Below are 15,278 nucleotides of genomic sequence, written 5' to 3'. Positions count from 1 at the left end.
CGACATCAAACCACAAGCTAAAAAGTTAGCAATATCAGCAAACCAAGGGGTATTATGGACATGATTTACCTTTAGTATGTGTTCATATGGAAACGTCTCTTGAATTGGTATAAGAGGAGAGTTCCCTTCTTGCTACTCCAATCTGGGCAAGTAATCTGCTACTTGATTTTCTACTCCCTTTCAATCTTGAATTTCTAGATCGAACTCTTGAAGTAAAAGTACCCATCGGATCAACCTCGGCTTAGCATCTTTCTTAGAAAGTAAGTACTTAATTGTCGAGTGGTCCGTATAGATAGTCACCTTGATACCTACAAGATAAGATCGAAACTTGTTAAAAGCAAACACAATAGCAAGTAACTCTTTCTCTATTACCGCATAATTTATTGAGCTCTTATCAGAGTTCGACTTGCGTAGAAGATGGGATGAAAAACTTTGTTCCTTCGCTGGCCCATGACAGCTGCTATCGTGAAGTCACTTGCATCACACATCAATTCAAATGGCAAATCTCAATTTGGTGTGACGATTATAACTGCTGTAACTAACCGACTTTTCAAATCTTTGAAAGCTCTTAAGCACTCTTCATCAAATTTGAACGTCGTATCCTTCTCCAATAATTTACATAAGGGTTTAGCAATTTTGGAAAAGTCCTTGATGAATCTTCGATAGAAACCGGCATGGCCCAAAAAGCTTCTAACACCCTTTACAAATGTTGGTGGTGGGAGTTTCACTATAACATTTACCTTTGCTTTATCAACCTTTATTCCATGTCTTGTTATCCGATGCCCTAGAGCAATACCTTGTCATACCATGAAATGGCACTTTTCCCAGTTGAGTATGAGGTTTGTTTCTTCGCATCGCCTTAGTAATTTTGCTAGATTGGCTAAGAAATCATCATATGTATCTCCGAATACTGAAAAATCATCCATAAATACTTCCAAATACTTTTCAACCATGTCAATAAAAATAGACATCATACATATTTGAAGTGTAGCAGGTGCATTACATAAACCAAATGACATGTGTTTAAATACGAATGTACCGTATGGGTGGGTGAATGTTGTCTTATATTGATCTTCCGGTGCTACTGTAATCTAATTATACCCAGAGTATCCATAGAGAAAATAGTAATAGTCTCACCCAATGAGTCCATCCAGCATTTGGTCCAAAAAAGGCAAAGGAAAGTGATCTTTCCTAGTTGCCTTGTTCAGCTTCCGGTAATCTATGCAAATTCTCCATCCCGTAACTAATTTAGTCAGTATCAACTCGTTATTCTCATTTTCAATAACCGTGATACCTCCTTTCTTTGATACGTATTGGACCGAACTTACCCATGAATTGTCTAAGATGGGGTAGATTATACCCTCATCTAACCAGTTGATGATTTTTTTCTTTACTATGTCCTTCATGATGGGGTTCAGTCTTCATTGTCCATCAATCGTCCCTTTTTTGCCATCTTCAAGGATAATCATGTGCATGCATACAAATGGACTAATTTCGCGAATATCGGCTATGGTCCGTCTGATAGCTTTCTTGAATTATTTCAACACCAAGATAAGTTTCTCTTCTTGCTCACTAGTTAATTCTGCTGAAACAATCACAGGCAAAGTGGAAGCGTTACCTAAATAAACATATTTCAAATGTGAAGGTAGTACCTTGAGTTCTAATTTAGGTGGTGTAACGCCCCGAATTTAGGTCTAGAAGTATTAGGCCTTGAGTATGGGTCCGTAAGGAGGTTGTATTTAAGTATTTAATTGTGCAAGGAAATGACACAATTAAATGTTTGCTTTAGTGGTTAATGGCCTTGAGAAGTGTTGGAGAAATCTTGGGTTCAAACCTAGGCTTTAGCAAAAATTTTGGTTTGAAGTGAATAAAACCCTGAGTGCTTGGATGAAGGCCTTTTAAGTTATTATGGTAAATAAATGACACAAGGAAGCATGTGGTCTAGTGGTTGTGGAGTCATTAAGGTTGCAAGGGAGCCTGGGTTCAAGTCTTGGCTCTTGCAATTTATTTTGGTTTTTCTTTTAAAGGAACCTGAACTTTAGCCTATGGACCTTATATTTAATTGAGGCTAAAATGGTGACGCAAAGAGCCATGTGGTGTAGTGGCAAGGTGGCGTGTTGTGTGACTGTGAGGTCTAAGGTTCAAGTCTTGGGATGCGTAATGGGGTATTTATTTTGCTGTTTGAGCTGTGTAGGAGGTGGAGTTGGATTGGAACTCTGTGGTTGAAGTGGTCATATAGAAATAAGGAATTTTCCTAATGGTTGAAAGTAATCCCACATCGGGAAGCTAACATGAGCATGGTGAGAAGCTGGCTTTAAATAAAAGCGAACAAGATGAGTTAGTGATCACTGGTTTTAGGAGGGATTATTTCATACCTGCTTAACCAAGGTGGTGATCGTGGACTTCGACGTGTTCTCATAAACAGGTGTTTATTCACGCCCTTATTTGTTGGAAGTCGGAAACAGCCGAAGAGCTGAAACCTCGGCATTCGAGGCCTCACGAGCTTGCAAATATACGGGGGGCGAACCAAACCCACAAATCATGGGCGATAGGCTGTAGAGGCTACCACGAGCATTCTCGTGTACTAGGGCTATTCTAGGCCTCGATGGGCCCCAATAATGTAGATAGACTTGTCATGTCGCGCACACGACTTAGGTAGTTCTGGGCCAAGTTAGACCTAGATGGACCGTGTGGGCCCAATGGGTTCGTGGGGCCTACACGGATTGAATCTGCAACTTGTGATAATTAGTGGACTAGGCTATATAGGTCACATAGCCATATCTAAATTTGGGCTAAATAGGCCACACGAGGGTATGGGCCCACTTGGGCTGAGTAATGGGCCTTAGGCCCATTTGCACCATTATGTCTGTTTAGGTTACTTAAGTCACTCGAGGCGACGGTGGACCTTCTGTTGGGTCGTTAAGACCCCGATTTGTAAAATTATCGAAATACCCTTGTAGTGTAAAATGATCGTAATACCCCTGTATGGTAGAATGACAATTATGCCCTTATGTTTCGTATGACTGATGTGCCTATAATTTACATATATGATTGTGCTGAGTATGACTTTGCATGCACGTAATATTTATGACATGACATATTGCATGGGGTTGGGTTATTATGGACGGAGGAAGTGTACGGCCTATAGTCGTTCTGTAAAAGGCTTTCAGTCTTTCTGTGATACTTATGGCTCATAGCCATTCTGTTAACTGGCAACGTTGTTGCGATATTTACGGCCTTTCGCCGTTCTGTCTACGACGTTGAGCTGCCTTGTTGACTTAGTGCCGCAACCGGTGCTAAGCTTGGTGTGTTGGCTGGGTGGGTTGATTTTATCCCCACATGGTGTGTTGGTTGGTACGAGTGGTGTGTTGGTTGGACTAGGCTGGGAATCTGTCTGCATATCTACATCTGATACTGATTCTATTCTGGACTTAAGCCCATTTGATTCTGTCAATGGGCTAGGCCCAACTGTTACTGATTTTGAGAATGGGCTAGGCCCAATTGATTCTGAAGAGGGTTGAGACCCAAGTGAAATTGTACTGGGATTTGGCCCACACATATTATTCTATTACTGTAATGGGCTCTGGCCCAGACTGATTTTGAATTCTGTCTATTTACTAACTGTTTTAGTTTAAGAGGGGATTACACACTGATTTTTCAAAAACTCACCCCGTTTATTAACTGTGCAGGTAACCCCCAGCATTAGAAGGATCGGTGCTGCGAGGGACTCGGAGGTGGGGACACAACTGCTATTGTTTCTAATTTTCTTTTAAGTTATCTATTTACAAGTACTTATATTTGATCTGGGTTGTAACAAGGCCTCTTTTAATTTCTGGTTCTAAATTTGGAATTTTATATATTGTTTTATAACTGCTGGAGTAGAACACGGTTTCCTTTTCCAAAACAATAATTGTTTTTAAAAATATCATGTTTCTGCAAAACTTTAAATTAAGCTTCCGCAGCAAATAAAGTGTTAAAGGTAATAATGTTTTACAAGAGAATGAATTTTAATAAACCAACGAAAATTGAGGTTTTCACAAGTTTTAAAATGGCCAAAGGTTTTAAATAGTAAGAAGGGTTTTCAATGAGAACATGGTTTTTGAAAAACAGTTCAATGTGACACGCCAGATTTTAGCCATAGCGTCTAGGCCGGGTTTGGGGTGTTACAGGTGGCTTCTCGATTGACGCTTTTGGTTGGGCATAATCCCTTTTCTCTAATTCCAAGATTCAAAATGGGATTGCAGATTAAATTCCTTTTGATTAGTTTTTAACAATGCTAAGTATTCATCCGAATCTTCATTATTCGAAGGATCTAATGTCAAAATTTGTTCCAATAGATCCTCAATGTAGTTGAGCTCCTTCTTCACTATTAAATCCTCTAAATCTGATACTGTAGAATAATCATCAATTGTGTCAGGAAATTGCATAGACTTAAAAATGTTAAATGTTACCTGATCATCCTAAACACACATAGTAAGCTCGCCATTTTGCACATCAATAAGAGTCCTTCCGGTTGCTAAGAATGGTCTTCTTAAGATAATTGGCACTTCTTTGTCTACTTCAAAGTCTAGAACAACAAAATCAATAGGGAAGATAAATTTATCTATACGTACCAATACATCCTCGATTTTTCCTTCTAGATGTGCTAAGGATTGATCTTCTAATTGAATTATAACCATAGTAGGTATAACTTTACCTATCCCCAACTTCCTAAATATTGACATAGGCATCAAGCTAATACTCGCACCTAAGTCACATAATGCTTTACCACAATATGTTGCTCAGTGTTGCAAAGTATGGTAAAACATCTAGGATCCTTCAACTTTGGGGGTAATTTGTCTTGAAGATATACACAGCATTCCTTTATCAGAGCTACCTTCTCAAATTCTCCAATTCTTCATTTTTTGGACAGGATATCCTTCATGAATTTGACATAGTTCAGCATTTGCTCAAGTGCTTCAACCAACGGGATGTTGATATGATGTTGCTTGAGTACGTCTAGGAACTTTTTGAATTGAATCTCCTGCTTCTACTTTTGAAGTCTTTGAGGGTAGTGTGGTGGTGGTTTCTTTACTGGAACTGGTTAATTCGTCTTCTGTGGTAATTCTGCATCTAATGGAGTTATTTTTTGATTAGAATTAGCTGGTTCTGAATTACCTTGTCGGGTTTTATAGATTCTGGTTCTCGTGAAACTAGAATTTCAACACTCGGTTGAACTTCTTTTAGATTTTTAGCACCAGCTTGCTCCTTTTCAGCTTTGATGGTGTTGGGATCTACTGTGTTTCCACTCCTTAATGTCAACGCTTTGCAATGCTCCTTCCCCGGATTCTCTGTATCACTAAATAAAGCACCTGGTGGTCGGTTTCTGAGTTCAGTTGCAAATTGGCCCATTTGGTTTTTTAGGTTTTCAATGTAGCTACTTGGCTTTGGATTAAGGCATCATTCTTGGCCATGTATGCCTTCAACAAATTTTCTAAGCCATTGGATGGTTCAGCTTGGGTTGGTTTCTGAACTTGTTGGGGGAAACTAAGCTGCTGGGTTGGTCTAGGTTAGGTATAAGTGTTATTGGTTCCAACCCCCTGGTTACTCCAGGAAAAGTTCGGGTGGTTTCACCTCGATTGGTTATATAAATTGGATTGTAGTCCTTGCCTTACTCAATTTTGGTTCTGGTTACCTATGTAGTACATGAATTCTGGGTTTGATGGACATTCTTCAAACAAATGTCCTTCCCCATAATAGACACAGACTATATTTTCAAATTGATTTGGTGGCGGTGTTGCAAAACTATTAGGCCCATTAGTAGATATTTTAACATTGAGCATATTGAGGATACCTGAGATGCGAGTGAAGTAAGAGCGTCTACTTCATATATTCCAGCAACTCGTCTTCCTGACGCTGCTCGATTGGTTAGCCATTGGTAATTGTCGCTGGCAATCCTCTCAATGATTTCAAATGCCTCATTATAAGACTTAGAAAGGAGAGCGCCGTTAGCAGAAGCGTCCATTACCATTCTCGTGTGAGCATTGAGACTATTATAAAATGTCTCAAGTTGGATGCAATATGGGATTCCATGATGAGGGCACTTTTGTAATAATTCTTTGTACCTTTTCCATGCCTCATACAAGGACTCATAATCCATTTGTTAGAAAGAAGTGATCTCGTTCCTCAACTTAGAATTCTTGCTAGGCGTGAAATACTTCATAAGAAATATTTCTGCTAACTTTTTCCATGTGGAAATTGAATCGGTGGCAATGAGTTTAACCAGGCTCGAGCTCTGTCCCTTAGCGAATACGGGAACAACTTCAATCGTAATGCATCTTCGGGTACTCCGGCTAACTTGAAAGAATCGCTCACCTCTATAAATAGTCTTAAGTGGATGTGAGGATCTTCGGTAAGAATTCCACTGAATTGGCCCACCGTCTTAAGCATCTGGAACATAACTGGCTTCAGCTCAAACTGTTGCGCCTCAATTTTGGGTCTCCTAATACCCGAATTAAGATCACTAAATATTGGCATGACATACTGTCTTAAAGCTCTATCCCTATCATCAACAATAAGGATAGGATTTTGAGCAGGGTTTGTTCCGTGTCCTTGGATCAGATTTTCGAAGTTCATCTCTTTGGTCCTTCTCTGATTTGCTTGTCTTCTTCACTGTCAAAAATTTCTTTCTATTTTAGGGTCTACACTTGAAATAATCATAGAAAAATTAATTAAGTTAAAAGTTAAATAGAAAATTAAATCAAAATGCAAAACTAACAAATTCACAAATAATGACTTTTTAAAACAATCCCCGGTAACAGCGCCAAAACTTGGAACGACAGAAATGTGCAAGTGTACACAATCGCAACAAGTAATAAAGTGACAAGTAAATGTCGAGCTTTCGTACCCACAGGGATTGTGAAAAGAATTATTTATGAATGCAATTTAAAACACTTTGGTGAAAAGAAATATTTTGTTTTGAAAAGGGTGATTAAAAAAAATAAGATTTTAAACTAAATAAAAATAAAAGTTATAATGCACAATTTCAAAATATGATTTAGTCAAGATGACATAATTGTGTTGGATTAATTATATTTCTTTAACTTAGAATTATTAAACTCATGCTTATGCTGTTACGGATAAATTTACGGTAACTCGGCAATTTTCTAACTTATGAACATATTCACCTACACAAATCCATTCATCTCTTAACATATCCCTATGTTAATTCAAACGATTAAACAAATTTTAATAAGAAAACATGTTATTGCACATACATACTCATTAAATTGAACTAATATCTTGCATATCCCTATGTCAATTCAAACGATTAATTAAATTTAATAAGCACATAAAAGACTATATGAGGTAGCAAGTTATCCTTACCTTGAAACAGTTTAATCACAATAATCCTGCAAGTTATGCAAGGCAAATGTATTGCTAGATACATTGCTAATTTAACCTTCAGCTACCTTAGAAGAATAAACATGCACTAATTAAGTATTGTGTTAATTAATTACAATTTCAATTTGTTTAAATAATTAATTCATTAGTTACCTTACAATCGTAATGCAAGAACAACTTAGGCATGATTTTACTTAACCAAGCATTTTACCGAGGCCTATAACAGCATAAACATAATTTTAATAATTTAAGTAGATGAAATGCAGTCAAATCAACATGAATTAAATTCAAGTTAAGCTGATTAAATTAACCATTCCAGCAACATAAACATTCATAGATATGTTCATCATAACAACAACAAAAATTAAAGAGATAGGGAATAAGAATCAAATCCTGTGTTTTGTGGCTTGACTAGGTTGCTCCGTTCTTCCTTCTTTGTTGTCCTATCCGATAAACGCTTCTACGAACACTCAATTGCTGATCCAAAATGGATGAAGAAGAACCCATTCTCAAGGGGAGAAATCGGCACAAGAGCAAGGGACTTGAAATGGAAAAATGAGAGGAGAAAGTGAGAGAGGAGAGAAGAGATGTGAATGAATGAGGGATGCCTTGAATGATCAGGCAAGGGGGGTTTTTATATCTGAATGTTGAAGCTAAAATTTGCTAAAAATAGCAGCCAAAGAGCCACTCCTTCGCCGGCCATCTATGTGGCAAAGTTGATGGCTTCAACTTTGCTAAATTTGGCTTGGGGAAAATCTTCAAAGCCATCAATTGTGGAGGGGCTGATTTACAATTTGAACAAGTCTTCAAGGGCTTCTTTGCAGCTTAAATAATCAGCTAATGAGCTGAATTGGGTCAGCACTTGGACGGTTTTGGGATGTCCTCTCCTTGGCCGGTTCGGTTCACTCGGTTCGGTTCAATCGGACTATTTTTTCATAATTAATTAATAATAACCTATTAACCCAAATTAACTTGAACATAAATTAAAATTAATTATATTATGATTTAATAAATATTACTTTGGACCGTCTTAGGTTGGAAATTAATTTGCCTCGATACTTCAAATTGCTTCTCAGTTTTGTGCTTCTGGCAGTGTCTGTCGAGCTATTTTTCGCCCTTTGTGCAAATCTGTCGAAAATAACCAAAATTCATCAAAAATAATCATAAAATTAAATAAATTTAAACATGTTCATATTTGAAGTGCACTTTAATTATTTTATAAAAATTAATTATTTTTCGACAAGAATTTAACCGAATTTGCATGAATTTAAGTTAAAAAGGGTATGAAAAATTGTGTAAATTTTTGTGTTTCCACCTGCCTGGATCAGTTCATGGTGGTATTTATAGATGATATCATAGTGTATTCTAGGTCTGAAGATGTGCACGACGAGCATCTCAGAGTGGTACTACAGGCTCTTAGTGAGAAACAACTGTATGTAAAGTTCAGTAAGTGTGAGTTCTGGCTCCGAGAAGTAACCTTTTTGAGACATGTGGTGTTTGCTGAGGGCATTCATGTTGATCCTCATAAGATTGAGGCTATGTTGGATTAGAAATAGCTGGAGAATGTGTCTGAAATCTATATCTTCCTGGGGCTGGCAAGATATTTTCATCATTTCGTAGAAGGGTTCTCCTTGATTGCAGCTACATTGACTAAGCTTTTGTGTAAGGGAGTTCCTTTCTTTTGGATTGATGTGTAACAGGAGAGCTTTAATAAGCTTAAGACTATTCTGACTCAGGCTCCTGTTCTGATACAGCCTAAGCCTGGTAGAATTTCATGGTATACAGTGATGCGTCGCATGTGGGTCTGGGTTGCATCCTGATGCAAGACGGAAAAGTGGTTGCTTATGCGTCTCGTCAGCTCAAGACTCATGAGGCTAATTATCTGACGCATGATTTGGAGTTGGCAATGATGTTCTTCACTCTGAAAATCTAAAGGCACTACTTGTACGGTGAGAAGTGTACTATCTACACTGATCATAAGAGCCTCAAATATCTCCTCACCGTGTTGGATTAGAAATATAATGTTATAGCATGTCATAACTGTTTATTGCATTGCATTGGGTTGGGGGTTTATGTTATTTAGAGGAAGTGTACTGAAAGGCCTTAAGCCTAATTTACTGGCAGCTCAGCTGGGAACTACTGCTTAGTGCCGCATTCGGTACTTTTTGGAGTGTAAGGATGGGTGGGTTGATTATATCCCCACATAAAGTGTAAGGTTGGACGGAGTTGGAGTGTAGAGGCTGGCTGGGTAGGATTTGGTACTGTATATCTGTTGTTGTACTGAATATTGATACTGTGATGGTCCAAGGTCAAAATACATGACTGCTTCTTTATTGTAATAGGCTAAGGCCCTAACTGAAACTGAAACTGTTACTGAAATGGGCTTAGGCCCAGACTATGATTGTATTTTGTCTGCTTGTTTATATGGGAATTACACACTGAATTTTCATAAACTTACCCTTCTGTTTCATCTGTACAACTAATCCCTAGACTTAGATGGATCGGAGAGGTAGAGGACTTAGCGGTGCCCATACGACCCCTTTTTACACTGTTTCGTACTTAATTAGATTTTTAAAGTTTTATTTGGGGTATCTTATTGTAATAATGGCCTCTATGGATTTTTGCTTTAAATTTGGATTTTATACTGCTTTATATTTTATATCTACTAGAGGTAGGTAAAACATTGTGTTTTAGCAAAACATCTACAAGGAAACAAACTATTTTAAAAAGCTTTAGCAACGTATAATGTTTTGAAAGCTAATGACTGAATCAAAACCATGACTTTGGAAATTAATAAAAGATAATGACGAGTTCTAAACGGAAAATATTTTAAGCTAAGTTACGATTTTTTCAACACAAGCTACAGTTTTCAAACACGCTACCATGCGATATCGATAGATTCAGCCATAACATCCAGGCCAGGCCTATGGTGTTACATTTAGTGGTATCAAAGCCAGGTTACAAAGCTCAGCTGTGAATTTGGGTTTTTAAGATGCAATTTTCTAAGAATTGATTTTTAATGGTTTGAAATGTTTTTATTGAATGTGTGGTACACCGAGTCTCCAGCGCTGATTCTGTAAGTCCTCTAAATTGTTATCTATTTAAAAAACTAAAAATACTATAGATAGTATGTAACGAGACTACTATAGATTGATTGGACTAAAAACACTTAAGATTGTATATACTGATACTGTAGTAAAACCGATAGACATTGATTGACACTACGATGTTTGAAACAAACTTTACACTCTTGATACTGTTTCATAAAATATCTATTAATAAACACTGGAACTGTAAACTGATACATAAAACTATTAATACGGATAAAATGCAATTAGACAATGAGCACTAGATGTACTCGCGGACGGTGTATAAGAGGCCGTGGAGAGGCTATAAAGGTACTTGAGCTGGGTCCTCATCATCTAGTAGTCTGCCTAATTTGGATACTAGTGAGACACCGACTTCACCTATGATTGAGACTGGGTCTCATGATTTAGCGGCTGGGGACGAAGCACTGTCCCAGGCTATGTTACGGATTCTAGAGAGGGTCGCTGGGCCCAATACTAGAGCTGGAGGCCACGGGTCAGTTACGGAACGACTTCAGTATAATGGAATTGAGATTTTTAGGGGTGTTGCTAGGGTTTCCCCTAATGTGGCTGAATACTGGATTGAGGCCACAGAGAGGATAATGGACGATCTGGACTGCACCCCCGAACAAAAATTAAAGGATGTTGTATCGCTGCTACGTGATAAGGCATATCAGTGGTGGGTCACGATTAAGAAGGGCACTCAGCCCGAACGACTGTCCTAGGAATATTTTAAGATTGCTTTCCAGGGAAAGTATGTGGGTAGCAGTTATGTGGATGTTGGTCGGCGAGAGTTCCTGAATCTGACTCAGGGAGATAGATTGATGGCCGAGTATGAGGCCGAATTTCTGAGACTGAACCGCTATGCGTGAGATTTGGTAGTAGCTGAGTATGAGTGATATGTTCACTTTAAGGATGGCCTCAGGGATTATCTGAGGGTTCTGATAGCTCCACAGAGGAAGCGAGACTTTACTACACTGGTTGAGAAGGAGAAAATCACCGAGAAAGTGAAGTGTGCTGAGTGGCAGAACCGAGAGAGAAGTAGGAACAAGAAGGAGTCGGAGCCCTTAAGTTTCATTCAAAGGCCTAAGAAAAAGGCCAGAGTTGATAGGCTGATCAGATTTGGGGCTCCTATTGTTGGTACTGGATAGCCGTCATGTACTAACTGTGGTAGACGCCATTAGGGCGAGTGTAGGAAAAGAATTGGGGCTTGTTTGAGGTGTGGTTCATTAGAGCACTGTATTAGAGAATGTTCGTGGAGGTCCGATCTGATTCAAGCTTCTGGCATGGGTACTGGACCACCATAGAGGGTAGTTCAGTAGCCTCCGAGAGGCCGTGGTCAGGCCAAAGGTAGGAATGGTTTGGGTTGTGGTTAGGAAGTACCAGGCAGAGGTGCTGGGCATACTGAGGCTAGACAGCCAGCTCTGGTTTATACTGCACGTCGCTAAGAAGATGGAGATTCTCCGGACATCATTACGGGTACATTCTTTTTTTTATAATGTATCTTATACTGCACTGATAGATGTAGGATCCATTCACTCCTATATAGCTTAGATCGTATCTAAAAACTTGGGTACACTGGTTAAGAGCACTATGAGTGAGGTCACTGTACAGAGTCCATTGGGGCAGTTAATAAGGGTTAAAAAACTATTTAGAGATGTTCCTCTAGAGGTTCAAGGGGCTATCTTTCTGGCCGATTTGATGGAACTACCTTTTAGAGAGTTTGATCTGATACTGGGAATGGACTGGTTGGTCAAGCACCGAGTGAGCTTAGATTGTACCAAAAAAAGGGTTGTATTGAGAACGGTGGAGGACAGTGAGGTAGTCGTAATTGGGAAACGTCAGAATTACTTATCGAATGTGCTTTCTATACTGAGGATTGGTTTGTAAGGGGTGTGAGGCGTATTTGGCCTACATCAGTGTTTCAGATTCTAGGGATTCTTCGGTTAAGGATATCAGGATGGTTAAGGTTTTTCCAGATATTTTTCCTGAAGAGCTACCTGGGTTACCTTCAAATCGTGAAGTAGGGTTTGGGATTGAGCTCCTTCCTTGTAGAGCTTCGGTGTCTATCGCCCCTTATAGAATAGCACTGAAGGAGCTCGTAAAGCTTAAGGCTCAGATTTAAGAGTTATAGGATCGTAGGTTCATCCGCCCTAGTGTGTCTCCATGGGGAGCACCAGTTCTGTTCATGAAAAAGAAGGATGGATCCATGCGTATGTATGTTGACTACCGACAATTGAACAAGTTGACGATTAAGAATAAGTATCCCTTACCGAGGATAGATATCTGTTTCACCAATTTTGAGGAGCTTTGGTTTTCTCTAAGATTGATCTCTGATCAGGGTATCATCAGTTAAGAGTTAATGAGGCTGATGTGCATAAGACGGTCACTATGAGTTCCTAGCAATGCCATTTGGACTGACTAATACACCAGCAACTTTTATGAATCTGATGAACCAAGTGTTCTAGCCCTATTTGGACCGATTCGTAGTGGTATTTATTGAAGACAAATTGGTATATTCGAAGATTGAGGATGAATATGATGAACATCTCAAAGTGATTCTACAGATTCTGCCAGAGAAACAATTGTACGCCAAGTTCAGTAAATGTGAGTTCTAGTTACGTGAAGTAACGTTTTTGGGACATGTGGTTTCTACTGAGGGGATTAGAGTCTATCCTCGAAAGATTAAGGCTGTCTTGGATTAGAAGCAGCCTAAGACTATATCTGAGATCCGCTGTTCTGTAGGACTGGCAAGGTACTGTCGATGTTTTGTAGAAGGGTTTTCACTGATTGCGGCACCTCTGAGTAAGCTGCTATGCAAGGGTATGCCATTTAACTGGACTAATGCACAGTAAGAAAGCTTCGAGAAGTTCAAAATTGTATTGACTGAGGCCTCTGTTTTAATACAACTAGAGTCTAGAAAGAGTTTATTGTGTACAGGCGATGCATCACATGTCAGTTTGGGATGTGTATTGATGAAAGAGGGTAAGGTAATAGCGTATGTGTCTCGCCAACTTAAGACTCATAAGGTGAATTATTTGACGCATGACCTAGAGTTGGCCGCAGTGGTGTTCGCACTGAAAATCTGGAGGCATTACCTATATGGGGAAAAGTGTATCATCTACACTGATCACAAGAGCCTCAAGTACCTCCTCACTCAGAAAGAACTGAATCTTAGACAGCATAGATGAATTGAGCTATTTAAATATTACGACTGTACGATTGAATACCATCCTGGTAAGGCCAATGTGGTGATCGACACACTGAGCCATAGGGCTATGACTAATCTGAGGGCAATGTTTGCTCCCCTCAGTTTATTTGATTAATTAGCCAAACTTTAGGTTAAACCGACGTGGATTAAGCATATTAAGGGTAAGGAGTTTGAGGACAAGTCTTTGGGTCTTCGCTTCCGACAGGTTGAGAGTGGGAATACTATGGATTCTGGGTTGAGCGAAGGGGTACTCTATTTTCGAGGGAGAATCTGTGTACCAAAAGATACTGAATTGAGGTAGTCTATATTGCGAGAGGCGCGTAGTAACCCTTATGCTATGCATCCTGGCGAAAATAAGATGTACCGAGACATTCATGAGTTATACTAGTAGCCAAGTCTTAAACGAGAGGTTACTGATTTTGTGGCTTAGTGTCTGACATGCCAGCAGGTTAAGGTTGAGCATTAGTTACCTTCAGGTTTGTTGTAGCTAGTCAAGATTCTGCTTTGGAAGTGGGAGAGAGTGACTATGGATTTCGTCAGTGAGGTGCCCCTTACACCGACTAAGAAGGATTCAATGTGGGTCATAGTGGATCGATTGACCAAGTCCGCCCACTTCATATCGATTCGTACTGACCACTCTCTGCAGAAGCTAGGTAAACTGTGGTGTCTGAGATAGTGAGACTGCATGGGGTACCGATTTCGATTATTTCTAATAGGGATCTTCGCTTCACGTCTCGATTCTGGAAAAAGCTACATGAAGCTCTAGGTACAAGGTTGTACTTCAGTACTGCGTTCCATCCTTAGACCGATGGTCAATCTGAGAGGATGATTCAGATATTGGAGGACATGTTGAGGAGTTGCATGATTGATTTCCGAGGTAGTTGGGAGGATTACCTATCGCTGGCGGAGTTTGCAAACAACAGCTATTAATCTAGCATTCAGATGGCACCTTACGAGACATTTTATGGTCGTAGGTATCACACTCTTTCATGTTGGACTAAGTTGTACGAGTGACGTATTTTGGGTCTTGAATTGGTTTCTGATACCAAGGATAACATTAGATTGATTCGAGATCGACTGAAAGCCGCATTTGATAGAAAAAATTCGTATGCAAATCTGAAGCATCGAGAGATAGAGTATTCTATGGGGAATTTATTTTTCTCAAGGTCTCACTATGGAAGAAAGTATTGAGGTTTGGTCACAAGGGCAAGCTGTGCCTTAGGTCTATTGGGCCTTACCGTATTCTAAAGTGAGTGGGACTGGTTGCCTACCAGTTGGAGCTACCTTTAGAATTAGATCGGATCCATGGTATTTTCTACGTCTCGATGCTGAGGTGCTACCGCTCTGATCCCATGCATATTATTCCTGTGGAAGAGATCAAGCTTAGGCCAAATCTGACCTTTGAAGAGGAGCTAGTTTAAATTTTGGACCGTGATGTAAAGGTTCTAAAAAGAAAATCCATCCCACTGTTAAGGTTCTTTGGTGTAATCATAGCACTGAGGAGGCTACGTGGGAGTTAGAGGATGCGATACGACAGCAGTATCCTCATCTATTCTGATCAAGTAAATTTCAAGGCCAAAATTTTCTTCAGGGGTAGA

At 39.4% G+C, this 15,278-nt stretch overlaps 1 non-coding gene across 1 annotated transcript; it reads left to right on the top strand.

The window, feature by feature from the left end:
- The first annotated feature begins 6,065 nt into the window (after nt 1-6,065).
- LOC128281787 (small nucleolar RNA R71) lies at nt 6,066-6,172 on the top strand. Its single transcript, XR_008272057.1, has one exon. It is a non-coding gene; the product is annotated as a small nucleolar RNA R71 (small nucleolar RNA).
- The last annotated feature ends 9,106 nt before the right edge of the window (nt 6,173-15,278 follow it).

This window comes from Gossypium arboreum, chromosome 1, assembly GCF_025698485.1.
Source record: "Gossypium arboreum isolate Shixiya-1 chromosome 1, ASM2569848v2, whole genome shotgun sequence".
Lineage (NCBI taxonomy): Eukaryota > Viridiplantae > Streptophyta > Magnoliopsida > Malvales > Malvaceae > Gossypium > Gossypium arboreum.
Note: the sequence above shows the minus strand (reverse complement) of the source record. Positions and strands in the feature narration are given on the sequence as shown.